Below are 15046 nucleotides of genomic sequence, written 5' to 3'. Positions count from 1 at the left end.
TTTATTATCTGAGGTGAATAACATTTCATCCTGGCTGAGCACTTTTTTGTTCCAAAACAGAGGCTTTGCCACCAAAAATACAGAATAATGCAGGTCTACTAGGCATTTGTATGATAGGAATTAACACTATTTAATCAGTTTGTTTTGGCATTCGTAGCACTTTGTCCAAACAAGAGTTTCAGTGTTACATTTGGAGATTGATGACCTATTCTCACCAGTTATTTCCCTTCAATACATTCCCTTTTTTGAGAATTTTCCTCCCTATTGTTTCTGGACATTCGGGATAGCAAACTTTGCGACCTGTGACTGTTAAAAGTTTTATTCAGGTTGCTCTTGTGCAACTGTTCCCCAACCTCAAAGTTCTATTGTTGTAACGTTGTTTACTTTGTTATCATGGGACAATCGTGACATTTTACATGGATGTATGGTAAGAACACACATGCATGTGCACATGCCACACACATGATACACATGACACACATGCAGGACATGCACACACACACAGGGCATGCACACACCCAACATGTGCGCTCACAACATGCACACACACAACACACACTGGACACATACCAGACACCACACATGACACACATATATGTGACTTTTAGGTGTTACTTGGTTCCAGTCATACATACAAGTCAGTAAACTACTATTCCGCAGGACATAGCCCACCGTTGTGGAAGTGCTGTTGCAAGGTAACAGTAATTTTCACTGTAGCTTCACTTCATTGCTGTTTCCTCATTTAAAACAATGGGAGGGCATGCCAGTGCAAAAAAAAAAATTATAACTTTGGGCTGGAATTTGAGCATGACTGGTTAAAATGCAATCAATTCACATAAAGCCACTCTCTATGTTACTTGCTGGCATTATCTGCTTCACACCAGTCAAATTGTGAGAAACATTAGAACCACAATACATAAATATAGGCAGTTAAATGGATGTGGGTATTATGGTGTGCATTTAACAGACATTTGTTCAGAAATTTAATATGCTGCCTGCAATTCTAAATGAATGCTGCATGTAGCCAGTGCCATTCATGCAGTCCATTTACTGTATGCACGAACAAGGGCCCCGTTATTATGAGTGGCTAATGCTACATAAAAGCAGCCTCCATCTCTTAAATGGGAGGTGGATTGTCGCTGCAGGAAGTGATGCGATTCCTTGGAAATTGGCTCTGAAACTTTAAATATATACCTGAATATATGAGAGACTGTGCAGCAAGGTTTTCTGTCAATGTGCTGGAGATCTCAGTGTAAGATGTGGAGAGATACCTACAGTGGGGGGAGAAGATTCCTCCAGACATATGCTAAGGAGATAGTTAGAAGAAGTAGCAGCAAGCGCCGATGCCAAGAATATTGTTCCAAGAATATGGATGCAGAGAGAAGTTTTACAATCTTCCATGAGTTTCCAAGGGAGCAAATTCAACCTTCAAATGACATAATCTACCAAGTGCACCATTCGCCTATCCAATGCTTAAATCACCCTCATTATCCACCTACCTCATCTGGACTCTTCTTACAGATGCTGCCAGACCTGCTGAGATTTTACAGCATTTTCTCTTTGACTTCAGATTCCAGCATCCGCAGTAATTTGCTTCTATCAATCAGTACTCAGACTTTCAAATCATGCTGTACCTAACGTTCATACACTCAGCACTGTTGCCAACGCCAGACCCTCAACTCACACTAGTGACCGTGTGAAGTTTGCACTTTCTGCCCGTGTCTGCGTGGTATTCCACCGGGTGCTCCGGTTTCCTCCCACAGTCCAAAGATATGCAAGTTAGCTGGATTGGTCATGATAAATTGCCCCTTAGTGTCCAAAAGGTTAGGTGGGGTTCCTGGGTTATGGGGATTAGGTGGAGGCATGGGCTAGCGTAGGGCTCTCTTTCCAAGGGCCGGTGCTGTCTTTATGGGCCGAATGGCCTCTTTCTGCATTGTAGGGATTCTATTTTCTTTTAATTATTTTTTTCCAATTAAGGGGCAATTTACTGTGGCCGATCCACCTAACTTGCAGATCTTTGGGTTGTGGGGGTAAAATCCACGCAGTCACAGAGAGAATGTGCAAACTCCACACAGACAGTGGACTGGGTTCGAACCCCGAACCTCAACACCATAGGCAGCAGTGCTAACCACTGCACCACCATGCCGCCCCACTGTAGGGATTCTATGAACTGCTCAACCATCACAGCCATAGTCAAGGTTATCCTTGCCCTGCTGCAGCCATTGGCTGATTTCAGTCATGAGCTTTTACATAAAGTGAGGGTGTCTTAAACATTGGTCCTCACAGAAGTTGCAGTTGGAGAATTGCTCCCTGCAAACACTGAGAGTTCTTCTCCTCTTCTTCCTCCTCTCTCTTTGAGCAGTATATCCTTCTCTACATGGTCTCTTTTCATTCTTCTAGTCATATTTAATTCCCAGAGGAAGGTCAACCAGGTCACCCAAGTCTGAAAGCAATTTGTTTCAGTAAACTATTTTAAATGGCCCAAAATCCTCTCAGACTGTTAATTGTTCGTAAAGCCCGTTAATTATGCACAAGCAAGCTCTCCTCTGATTCGTCTGCCCCGGGGTCAGCTGGCGGATTCAAATAACCCGGTGCCACGTTTAAACACCAGTCCAGCACACTCCGATAACTCTCTCCAGCCCACTTATCTTCACTAGACCGTGCAGGATGTCAGTAGCTCTGAGACAAAAGGCAAGCAGCTTCAAGAAGACTGCATCAGCTTTTACCACCTTGTCCCTCAAGGCCCTTATTTGAGGAGTCTGGGCTCACCGGCATGTGGGATACCGAAGAAATGGCTTGAGAAAGCAGACAAACCTAACTTCTCTGGCCTGGGATACCGTTGCCCAGGAGGTCAGTGCAGCTGCCACCCATACGTAAGCGACACCCTGTGCAGGAAGCAGATGAATTATCTAATGTGCTCCGCCAGGGTAAGTCCTCTCTGATCTCCCTCCACTTTCAAACTCTCAGCATGGCATCATGTACTCAAACGGCTAATCTCATCACGGATCTCACACATTCAGTCACGGGGAACACATACCCACACTCACTCTCTGAACAAGACTTCAACAACACCACCATCTCATTTGTCTTGTTGCTCACGTTCCATTCTCTGTTCCTCTGGACAGGGCACACCACACACAGGGGATACATATTTCACCGAAATTCTGCTCCATCGCCTCTGAGCACAGGTCTTTCTTTTATCTTCATACAGGCCAAACTTGGGCACAACGAATGAGAGAGAGCCCAGACCGGGGGTGGGATGGCAGAGAAACGTGCCCTCAGCAAGTTTGAAGAGGCTGCAGCAGAGCCCGTCGATGAAGACCGTGATCGCTCCTGTGGTGACACAGAGCTTGACCTTCCACAACAAATTAGTATGGATCTCAACTCCGTCACTTCACCAAATCCTGCAATTCACACTGAGTGCCATTTACTCTGAATTAGCCACAGCTCATCGACCAAAACTGTCCTTTTGTATTTTTTATGTACCAACAAACCATGGCCAACTAGCCAGCCCCGCATCACCCCAGGCCCCTGAAGAACATTTGAAGATGGGACTGCTCAGAAAAGACCAGCACAGTGCTCACCCGCACCCTCCACCGGTACAGAGACACTTCTCGGTGGAGTGTAGCTCAAGGTTAGACTCAGGGTCACTTTCTGGGGAACAGCTGACGGACACGTCCCCACAGCAGTCGGATGCAGGGACAGCCCAGGGCTCAGGCACTTGGAGCGCTGTTGGAGACTTGCCACTCACTCAGTCAGCATCAGATGATGATCCTCTTGACATGGCTGCCAGTTTCCTGGTGAAGTTGCAAAGGAACTGCAGAACATCGGGCTGATGAAGACTGACTCAGGTTACCAAAGTTAATTTAGCTTAACGTTGAGAATGGAGGTCAGGAAATTCCACTCCCTCTGAGTTTTTGCACATGTGCACACTGGGAGCAGGCTGCATATGTGTACTTCTCCATTTTGAGAGTTCTTTGGGTCCAACATGCCTGTGCATGAAGAAAGTTGCTGTGAAAACCTGGTTCATGTAAGTGGAGTGACATTAAGATAAGTGTCTCAGGCAGGGGTCAGGGAGAGGGCCCAAATGAAGAGTCCCATGCAAGGGAAATGGACAGGGAAAGGTCCAGTTAAGTTAGAAAGAGAGGAGCAGACAATCAGGCTCCAATTAGAAGAAAGGACTACAGTTTAAGTAAAGATGAATCGGAAGAAGTCCTGGTCATCAGAGTGGGCTCAGGGAGAAGCCCTAGTAAAACAAAGTGGGCTCTGTCAATCGTCCATTTTCACTTTATGCTTCTGTACAGTAATCACAAAGTTATCCACCTGGGAATAAGGCTACCTGGGAATAAGGCTTCTTGCACTCTTCCTTCTAAGAATCCACATACAATGCCAAACATTGCCACAATCGGGTTCATTGACTCACAGTGTGGCTTCTGAGTGTGGAGAACTCACTGAACAGGCCAGTGGTGTTCTCAAGTCACGATTCCACTGTTTGGACAGATCGATATATCCCTGAAATAAAGCCATATAGGAGTGTCCTATATAATAGTGCTTTGCTATAGTATGTGACCTAACTACAACAGGGAACAACACATGGAGCCACAATGAAATGGGGGCTATTAGTGTAATGATAAAGACAACACTGCACTGGTAGCAAAGAGGCAAAATGGTTCCAACAACTGGAGAGCTTCTTATTAAGAGCAATTTAACTCCCTGCTCTTTTGCATTCATAATGATGTTCGCCATATGTTCCAACCGTCTACCTTCAAATAAATAGAGTGTGCCTGAGCACTATTGAATTTCCACAAAACTATTGACCACACAACCTCCCTCTGGGCCCCATTTTCATTGAACTAAGAACATATAATACTAATATTGTTAATGGTCTTTCTCTCTACCCAGGTACCATCCAGATATCCTTTAAAACTGGATTCATCACTCATCTCTTCACAATACGTCATGGGCGGGATCCACCTGAAACATGGCGCAACTGGTACATACCTGGCTCACCAAGCATCGCAAGATCTAACACGATCTTGTGAGAAATCGGGATGTGAATCCCGCCCATTGGGGTCTCCCAGGGAATCGAAGGTCCTCAGGTGCTTGCCCTCTGGGCAGGGTGACACCCTGGCAGTGCCAGCCTGGCACTGCTAAGGTGCCCAGGTGGCACGCCATCTGGCAGGGACACTGCTAGGCTGGCAGTGCCAAGGTGCCAAGCTGGCATTTTTTGTGCAACGGGAATCGGGCCCGGGGTGCCCTGTGCAGGTGCAGGGGACTGAATACCCCTTTATAAGTGAGTTGGGACTTGGAGGGGGTTCGGCGGTCGTGTCGGGGGTGGGGGGGTCAAGAGCTCAGTTGGGCGGAGCTCCTCAGTGTTGAAAATGGGATAAAGTGCAGCCTTGGCTGTGCATTCCCCGCTGAGGCCCCTGATCTACCTGAATAGCCGTTTGAAAACGTGATGATTCTCGGCATTCTGAGCACTGGGAAACACCCGGCTAATCGCGTTCACGATGGAACTCTGTTCCCATTCAGGTAGCTTGTGCCCCACATGACCCCTTCCCCCATAACTGTCATTGCAAATTACTTCCCATTTTTAAGCTCCTTTTCCTCTCAGGTTCTTGATCGTGCTGTCACTTCAGCAATTCATGCTCAACTTTGCTCAAGCTTCACGTTTGAATCCCTCCAATCAGATTTCTGCCACTTTAACAAAACAGTTCTCAACGACGTTACAAATACCATTTTATCCCTTTTATCCCTTCTCATCAACCTGCCTGCAACATTTATTTGACATGGCTGGCCAGACCATCCTCTTTGAGCACCTCTCCACTGGTTTCTGATTAGGATGACTGTAATCCCCAGGTTTCTTTTTATTTATTCAAGTAACTTGCATTTGCTTTTCTACCGACCCCCACACCATTAGCCCTAATGTCCCCCAAGGTTCTATCTTTGGAATCCTTTTCATCTGCAAGCTATCCCTCGCCAACATAATCTGCAAGCACAGCAACAATTTCCACATGGACAAGGATGTCACCCATCTCTACCTCACAGCTACCTCCCTCAAAATCTCCACTTTCGCTAAATTATCATACTGCCTGTCCAGAAGCCTGTAGTATTTGTAATGGCTGTCTCTTTAAGACAGTACAGCAATAGAGGGTCACCTGACTTGCAGGGCCAATGGAACCGAGAATAAGTGATCACCCCAGAGAGAGGAGTCCTCTCTCAGGCAGTATTACATCGAACAGCCATGGACTAAGTATGCAAAGACTGGAGCTGTACTCCAAAGCAGCTTTGTGCTGCAAAACCTCCTGTACCAAGTTAATCTTCAAACACCTTCCTAATAAAATCCAGAGTCTCTTGACAATGCCAGAAGTGTGCCACAATACATAACACATTCAAAGAAAGAACAAAAAGCAAAGAACAATACAGCGCAGGAACAGGCCCTTTGGCCCTCCAAGCCTGCACTGACCATGGTACATGCCTAACCTAAAACTGTCTGCACTTACGGAGTCCGTATCCTTCCTTCCCACCCTATTCTTATATTTGTCTAGATGCCACTTAAATGCCGCTATCGTACCTGCTCCCTCCACCTCCCCAGGCAGCGCGTTCCATATATTTACCACCCTCTGGGTAAAAAACTTGCCTCGCTTCAGGAGTTGATGAACAGACATTTCCTCTGACCAAATATTGGGAAGACCAAAACCACTGTCTGTGGATCCATCACAAATTTTGTGCATAAACCATTGATTCTTTCCCTTTCTCTGGCAACTTTCTGAGGCTGAAAATGAATATTTTTCATCAGTATTCACACAGGAAAAAGACAATGTTGTCGAGGAGAATACTGAGATTCAGGCTACTAGACTAGAAGGGCTTGAGGTTCATAAGGAGGAGGTGTTAGCAATTCTGTAAAGTGCGAAAACAGAGAGGTCCCCTGGGCCAGATGGGATTTATCCTAGGATTCTCTGGGAAGCTAGGGAGGAGATTGCTGAGCCTTTGGCTTTGATCTTTAAGTCATCTACAGGAATAGTGCCAGATGACTGGAGGATAGCAAATGTTGTCCCCTTGTAAGAAGGGGAGTAGAGACAACCCCGGTAACTATAGACCAGTGAGCCTTACTTCCGTTGTGGGCAAAATCTTGGAAAGGTTTATAAGATAGGATGTATAATCATCTGGAAAGGAATATTTGATTAGAGATAGTCAACACGGTTTTGTGAAGGGTAGGTCGTGCCTCACAAACCTTATTGAGTTCTTTGAGAAGGTGAGCAAACAGGTGGATGAGTGTAAAGCAGTTGATGTGGTGTATATGGATTTCAGTAAAGCGTTTGATAAGGTTCCCCACGATAGGCTACTGCAGAAAATACGGAGGCATGGGATTCAGGGTGATTTAGCAGTTTGGATCAGAAATTGGCTAGCTGGAAGAAGACAAAGGGTGGTGGTTGATGGGAAATGTTCAGACTGGAGTCCAGTTACTCGTGGTGTACCACAAGGATCTGTTTTGGGGCCACTGCTGTTTGTCATTTTTATAAATGACCTGGAGGAGGGCGTAGAAGGATGGGTGAGTAAATTTGCAGATTACACTAAATTCGGTGGAGTTGTGGACAGTGCGGAAGGATGTTGCAAGTTACAGAGGGACATAGATAAGCTGCAGCGCTGGGGTGAGAGGTGGCAAATGGAGTTTAATGCAGAAAAGTGTGAGGTGATTCATTTTGGAAGGAAAAACAGGAAGACAGAGAATTGGGCTAATGGTAAGATTCTTGGTAGTGTGGATGAGCAGAGAGATCTCGGTGTCTATGTACGTAGATCCCTGAAAGTTGCCACCCAGGTTGAGAGGGTTGTTCAGAAGGTGTACGGTGTGTTAGCTTTTATTGGTAGAGGGATTGAGTTTCGGAGTCATGAGGTCATGTTTCAGCTGTATAAAACTCTGGTGCTGCCGCATTTGGAGTATTGCGTGCAATTCTGGTCGTCGCATTAGAGGAAGGATGTGGAAGCATTGGAAAGGGTGCAGAGGAGATTTACCAGAATGTTGCCTGGTATGGAGGGAAGATCTTCTGAGGAAAGGCTGAGGGACTTGAGGCTGTTTTCGTTAGAGAGAAGAAGGTTAAGAGGTGACTTAATTGAGGCATACATGAGGATCAGAGGATTGGATAGGGTGGACAGTGAGAGCCCTTTTCCTCGGATGGTGATGTCTAGCACGAGGGGACATAGCTTTAAATTGAGGGGAGATAGATAGAGGACAGATGTCAGAGGTAGGTTCTTTACTCAGAGAGTAGTAAGGGCGTGGAATCCCCTGCCTGCAACAGTAGTGGACTCGCCAACACAAAGGGCATTCAAATGGTCATTGGATAGACATATGGACGATAAGTGTAGATTGGCTTTAGAGTGGTTTCACAGGTCAGCGCAACATCGAGGGCCGAAGGGCCTGTACTGCACTGTAATGTTCTATGCTCTATGAACTAGATTGTTTGCATCTTTGCTGTCACATATGACCCTGAAATAAGCTGCTGACTACATAGCTGTGCCATCATCAAGTCACTGCCTATTGCAATCTCTGTAGCATTTCCCATCTCCAACCCATCTCGGCTCATTTTGTTGAATTCCTGATGTATGCCTTTGTCCCATCTGGACTTGATTATACTGATGAACTCGGGCCATCGTCCCATTATCTATCCTTTGTAAACTTGGAAGAAGAGTAGGAAAGCATTTGTGTGTTTGATGTTGAAAAAGTGTGAGGTGACTTTGTATGGTGTGCAAGGAAAAAGAAAGGTGTGAGCAAGAAAGCGTCATGTGAGAGTACCTTTAAAAAATGGGTGTTTATAAATGGGTGTGTATATAAATATCTGTGGTGAGAGGACCTTTAAGAAATGGGGGGCTTCAGAAAGATTTAGACAGTTTAGGAGAGTGGTCCAAGAAATGGCTGATGAAATTCAACGTGGGCAAGTGCGAGGTCTTGCACTTTGGAAAAAAGAATAGAAGCGTGGACTATTTTCTAAACGGTGACAAAATTCATAATGCTGAAGTGCAAAGGGACTTGGGAGTCCTAGTCCAGGATTCTCTAAAGGTAAACTTGCAGGTTGAGTCCGTAATTAAGAAAGCAAATGCAATGTTGTCATTCATCTCAAGGGGCTTGGAATATAAAATCAGGGATGTACTTCTGAAGCTTTATAAAGCATTAGTTAGGCCCCATTTAGAATACTGTGAGCAATTTTGGGCCCCACACCTCAGGAAGGACATACTGGCACTGGAGCGGGTCCAGCGGAGATTCACACGGATGATCCCAGGAATGGTAGGCCTAACATACGATGAACTTCTGAGGATCCTGGGATTATATTCATTGGAGTTTAGGAGGTTGAGGGGAGATCTAATAGAAACTTACAAGATAATGAATGGCTTAGATAGGGTGGATGTAGGGAAGTTGTTTCCATTAGCAGGGGAGACTAGGACCAGGGGGCACAGCCTTAGAATAAAAGGGAGTCACTTTAGAACAGAGATGAGGAGAAATTTCTTCAGCCAGAGAGTGGTGGGTCTGTGGAATTCATTGCCACAGAGGGCTTGGTGGAGGCCGGGACGTTGAGTGTCTTTAAGACAGAAGTTGATAAATTCTTGATTTCTCGAGGAATTAAGGGCTATGGAGAGAGAGCGGGTAAATGGAGTTGAAATCAGCCATGATTGAATGGTGGAGTGGACTCGATGGGCCAAATGGCCTTCCTTCCACTCCTATGTCTTATGGTCTTATGGTCTTAAATGGGTGTTTATTACTGCAGTCATGTCAGAGAGTGGGTGGAGCTAGGCTGTCTGTCAACCTTTTACTTTCATTTTAGGCTGTTTGCTGCAGGGTGTGTTTTAGTTTCGTTTTCAGAGCTGGTTAGCTGCAGTCACAGCCAGAAGGGGTGTAAGTCTCTCTCTCTGTAATCTAAAAACTGTAAATCGATCCTTTGGTGATTTAAAACTAATAACTGCTCTCAGTAGTGACTTTAACCTGATGTGCTTGTGTTTAAAGGTTTTTTCCAATCTTATGGATGTTAAAAGGACAGCTTAAGGATTACTTAGTGTTGTATTCTTTGGGGGTTGTATTTGAATTAATGTTTGCTAAGATGTTCACTGTATGTTTTATGAAGGAATATTGCTTATTGTCACAAGTAGGCTTCAAATGAAGTTACTGTGAAAAGCCCCTAGTCACCACATTCCGGCGCCTGTTCGGGGAGGCTGGTACGGGAAAAAGGTTAACTTGAGTTCATAGAATAAACATTGTTTTTCTTTAAAAAATACTTTTCCATTTCTGCTGTACCACACCTGTAGAGTGGGCTGTGTGCTCCCCATACCACAATCTATTCAAAGTTGTGGGTCAGGTGAACTCCATGATACACTTTGGGGTTCTCTAAACCCTGGTCCATATCAAATTGGGGGCTCGTCCGGGATGAAAGTCTATCTATTGGATTGGCTTACTGAACTTAAAGACAGTGAGGGGTGAGCATATTGTGGTTGCTTTTCAGGTGTGGTATTCTAGTTCAAGTAGGGAGTGTGTTGTGGACAATGGCTTTTTCAGAGGCCCTGAAGTTTTTGGGGTTGGAGACGGTCACACGCAGTACCTTGCGGACAGAGACTAAAAGCAGACTGTTGATTTGGCAAAAACATTGCAGTTAAAATTTCCTGACAAAATGCGAAAAGGCTTGATAATTATGGCGGTGGCTAAGCATTTAAAGTTGCCTGAGATACAGTCTGACTCATTGGAAATAGAAAAAAATCAGTTATAAATTAAACAAATGGAACATGAGAAAGAATTAAAGCAGCTTGAATATGAAAGGGAGGAAAAAGAAAGCGAGAAAGTGGAAAAAGAGAGAGAGGGGAAAAAGAAAAGGAGAGAGAAGAAAGGAGAAAAGAAAGAATAGCCCTAGCAGAACAAAAAGAAAGAGAAAGGGAGTTACAAATCAGGGAAAAAGATAAAGAGAGATAGTTTGAACTTCAGAAAATGGTCATGAAACATGACAGTCAGTTAAAATTGGCAGACATAAAGGGAAAAGTACAGTTGGATGATAGTGATGAGGATAGTGAGAAAGAGCGCCAAATTCGAAGGCTTGATGGGGATCTATTTAAATATGTCCAAGCATTGCCAAGGTTTGACGAGAAGGAGGTTGAAGCCTTTTCATTTCATTTGAGAAGGTAGCTAAACAAATGAAATGGCCACAGGACATGTGGGTATTACTGATTCAAACAAAACTGGTAGGTAGGGCGAGTGAAGTGTTTGCATCACTAGGGGAGGAGGTTTCTGGGACGTATGAGGAGGTGAAAAAATCCATCTTGGGTGCATATGAACTCGTGCCTGAAGCCTACAGCCAAAGGTTTAGAAATTTAAGGAAAGAATTTGGTCAAACACACATGGAGTTTGAAAGGATCAAACAGAGTAATTTTCATAGGTGGATAAGGGCTTTGAAAATAGACCAAACATATGAGAAATTATTCTTTTGGAGGAGTTTAAAAAGAAAAATGAATCGGGGCTCTCGCTAATATCATTGAGCAGGTAAACTGAACATCCTGCCCATACGCCATTTACAAAAATCACCCGTGTTCTTTTTAACCAAGATATTTTTCACCAGAAATTATATGGGTTGTTCAGCACACACTTCCGTCCTTTCTGCTCGGTGGCAAACACTGTTGCCAGACAGTGCCATTCAAGCCAAACTAATGTTTGAATATACTTGCACAATATTTAATGACACAGAGACAACCAATTACGCAGATAATTTGCAACACAATGCCTGATTTAACATAATCACTTAAGTGGCTTACTAAATCTAAATAGTGGTGTCAGAAATCGAGGAATCATTTCAAAATCTCTGAGTTGAGTCTCTGTTGATTACGATGCAGGCTTTTATTGACAGAACTCTACCTCTAAGTGTATGATATGTCTGGCGAACTAATTGAAGCAAGGGAACTCCAGAATAGGAAGAACCCATGGTATGTGTATTGCTCCAAGCCAGATTTTGACACTCCAGATCAAAATAGTCCTCTCACAAAGCATGTTTCTTTGAAGACGAGCCAGATTTTTTCTCAACAGGCAGGTAATTAGAATATTAATTATTTCTGTCACTCAACTGCATAGAATGCGAGCAGCAAACCCCTTGCTGTATGGAGAGTTGTTTACAAGACAGACTGAAATGCTGGCATTTTTCCTCTGGTGTAGCATTCCTTGAATAGTTGCAACATTCACAAGGAATCAACCTACTTCTAGAATGCAAAACTTCCATGAACTAGCCTTTAAATAATCTGAAGCAAATAATCAAAATCTAACCAGAATAAATTTATCAACAGTTCCATTATTGAAGGAAGGCTGTCTTCCCTTCACACTAATAACTATCTCTAGCTTTTATTTGTCAGCTATTCCCATGTTTATCTAATTTACTTGCCATCAAAAATCTTCTTTTGCATATGAAAATATAAACGCCTCCATCATGTTGTATCTAAAATACATCAAGTGTTTGGTAAAATTCAGGGCTGGGATTTGCTGTCATAATTAAATGGCTTTTCCACCCAGGGCAAGGGTCTGCTCTCTCAATTAAATGGTTCACCTCTGCTTGCTGTCCAGGTTCACACCTGGTGGGCGGGATCAAAAGGCCTCATCGCTCCCAACTTGGTATGCGACAAGGCCGTTAAATCTTATGAGATGTCCCTCGTGAAATTTGCGATGCTCAGAATGCCTTGCGAGATCTTGATGGATTTCTCGAGACATTGCGATCTGGATCTCGCCCTCGAAGAGCGATAACCAGATTAATGGGCGGGATTCTCCGTGAATCGGCGGGGCGGGCAACTCCGGCGCGAAGGAGTGGCATGAACCACTCTGGCGTCGGGCTGCCCAGAAGGTGCGGAATCCTCCACACCTTCAGGGGCTAGACCGGCGCCGGAGTGGTTTGCGCCACGCTGGTCGGTGTGGAAGAGGCTTGGCGACACGCCAATCGGCGCCAAAGAGCCTCTGTCGGCCGGCGCAAGTTGGCACATGCGCGGGAGCGCCAGCGTGTGCTGGCGCCTTCCCAGCGCATGCGCAGGGAGGGTTCATCTCCACGCCAGACATCGCAGACTGTTACAGCGGCTGGCACGGAGGATTAGAGTGCCCCCATGGCACAAGCCCGCCCGCAGATCGGTGGACCCCGATCGCGGGTCAGGCCACCATGGTGGCACCTCGTGGGGCCAGATCCCCCCGCGTCCCCCTGAGGAGCCCGGAGGCCACCCGCAGAGCCAGGTCCCGCCGGTAAGGACCTGTTGTAATTTACGCCAGCGGACCCGCCGAAAATGGGCGGCCATTCGGTCGGGGGGACCGCTGCCAGCGGCCCTTGACCAGTGCAACGCGATTCCCACCCCTGCTAAATTCCCGGCGCCAGAGAATTCGGCAGCCGGCGGGGGCGGGATTCACGCCACCCCCCGGCGATTCTCCGACCCGGCGAGGGTCGGAGAATCCCGCCCCGAATATTTAAGTGAGCTATTAAATATCTCTATGCCAGATTCTCTTGAGACCCGGAAACTAACTGCCTCACCTGGAAGACCTTGCCATAGCACCATTTTGCACTGGCAGGCGAAATGGCACTTGGGGGATCTCCTAGGCCATTGGGCAGGGTGGTACCCTGGCACTCAGGCCCTTGGCACTGCCAGCCTGGTGCCTAGGCACTGACACCCTGACAATGCCATCCTGGCACTTCCATGGTGCCGATGGCACTGCCAGCCTGACAGGGGCAATGCCAGGGTGCCAGGCTGGCAGTGTCAAGGTGCCGGGTGCCAGGTTTCCCGTTCCAGAGTTCAGGCCTGGGGATGCCCTACCCTTAAGAGGGTGGGTGAGGGGATGGCTTGATGATCCTCTGAGCAATTGGGTAGGGATCCGGTGGAGGAGCAGAGGGCGGTCGAAAGATTGGGGCAGCATTTAAAAATGGCTTCTCGATCCACTGAGCTTGTCAGTGCAGGGAACGGGGTAAGTGCGGCCTCAGTGGGTCATTCCCAACCGAGGTAAAAATAAACAGCAGAGTTCCATTCGATAACAGAGTTGTTCTCGGCACTGCAGGTGCAAAGAAACACCCCACTATACGTGCTCAAAACGGGACTCTGTTTTTGCATGTTAAATAGCACCTGGTGACTTTAGTAAGGTACTGGAGGGACACAAACAACTCTGGAGCTGCAGCTCACCATTAAGCATAGAAAGTTACAGCAAAGATGGGACCATTCTGCCCATCATTTCTTTAATACAATGAGTGATTCTGTCTCCATTACCCCCTCAGGTAGTGAGTTCCAGACCCCCACCCATCATCCTCTTCGAGAAAAGTCCTCCTCAATGCTCCCCTAATCCCCCCCATCAATTACTTTAAATCTATTTCTCCTTGTTATTGATCATCACTATCAGAAGAAACAATAACAATGATTCTGTCCTTTGGTGTCTTGCAAAGTATCTTTTGTGCTGATGGCATGCACTGGAAGTTGTTGGAATGAATGTTGATTGATGGTTGATGGTAAGAAACATGATTAGCTTATTTATCTCATCTTGATGCCCTTCAATCATTGTGTTTCATTCCATGGATAAAAATAAAACAATATGGCAGCTGACATATGTCAAACAGACAATTGCCTTTGACATGAACTACCAAAGAGTAGCTCTGGTTAATGTATAGTAACTAGCAGTAGTTCAGGATATATTAAAATATACATTGATGGACAAGCCATTTGGCCTCGGGTATCAGCAATGAACTGCAGGCTGCAGTGCGAATGATAAGGCTGTCATCTCTCCAGCTTTGGCTGTGCCATTATGACATACTATTAAGTTGTGGCTTCCAGCTGTCAGACAGTATTTTAGCCCCAGTGTTGAAAATAACTAGACTTTTATTTTTACAGTGTTACTCAGGAAATGGTTTCTTTAATTGCAGTGATCACATGTGTCTGTTCAGGTGTTCTTAAAAGTGCTTTAACTCTTTGGAATGGTGCGCTAAGAGGGTCATTAAGTACTGCTGAAGTCTAAAAGTGATTTGCAAAGCAGATTCATATTTACTTCCCAAAGAATTTGTGTCTGTGCCAGTGGAAA

At 45.5% G+C, this 15046-nt stretch overlaps 1 protein-coding gene across 3 annotated transcripts in view; it reads left to right on the top strand.

Annotated features, from left to right (window-relative positions):
- The window catches only part of dgkb (diacylglycerol kinase, beta), a 1346936-nt gene that overhangs the window by 631726 nt on the left and 700164 nt on the right, over nt 1-15046 (top strand). The gene's annotated exons all lie outside the window — the stretch shown is intronic.

The sequence above is a fragment of the Scyliorhinus torazame genome, chromosome 6, assembly GCF_047496885.1.
Source record: "Scyliorhinus torazame isolate Kashiwa2021f chromosome 6, sScyTor2.1, whole genome shotgun sequence".
NCBI classification, from domain to species: Eukaryota; Metazoa; Chordata; class Chondrichthyes; order Carcharhiniformes; family Scyliorhinidae; genus Scyliorhinus; species Scyliorhinus torazame.
This window is presented reverse-complemented; position numbering and strand designations above follow the sequence as displayed.